Below are 579 nucleotides of genomic sequence, written 5' to 3' on the forward strand. Positions count from 1 at the left end.
AATACCCAGACATCTGTGTTTTAACAAGTCCTCCCAGTGATTATAGTTTGAGAACTATTATTTTAGCTTAATAGTAAGAATCAATATTAAGTATCACCAACTCAATATTATTCTTTGGATTCATACCAAAGTAAAAGAAAATCAATATCTACTCAAAACATTATTTCCAACTTGTATAATATGATGGTTGAATTGAAATCATCTATCTATCCATATACATTACATCAACTAATCATACATAACTATTATGCACATGCCATATACATATATACATGTGTGTGAAAAAATATATATATGTATATGTGTGTGTTTGCAAGATATGGAATATTTCAGAAGCAGCAGTTCCCCAAATTGGGGTTCAACTACTTCAAATAATTATTTTCTTATGCAATTTTATGTATATTAGTTTATGCATTTAGTTATCCTATTTTATACATTTGTTCAAATTGCTATAGAGATTAATTGCTCTGGAAGGAGTAAGGATGTACTCAAGATAGTTGAGACTTTCAGTTAGTAGTACCACAGTGTTAGAATCCCACACAATTACTCCCAAGGTCCATCTAATCAATAATAATAATA

This window comes from Propithecus coquereli, unplaced genomic scaffold (assembly GCF_000956105.1).
Source record: "Propithecus coquereli isolate 6110/MARCELLA unplaced genomic scaffold, Pcoq_1.0 Scaffold132, whole genome shotgun sequence".
Classification (NCBI taxonomy): domain Eukaryota; kingdom Metazoa; phylum Chordata; class Mammalia; order Primates; family Indriidae; genus Propithecus; species Propithecus coquereli.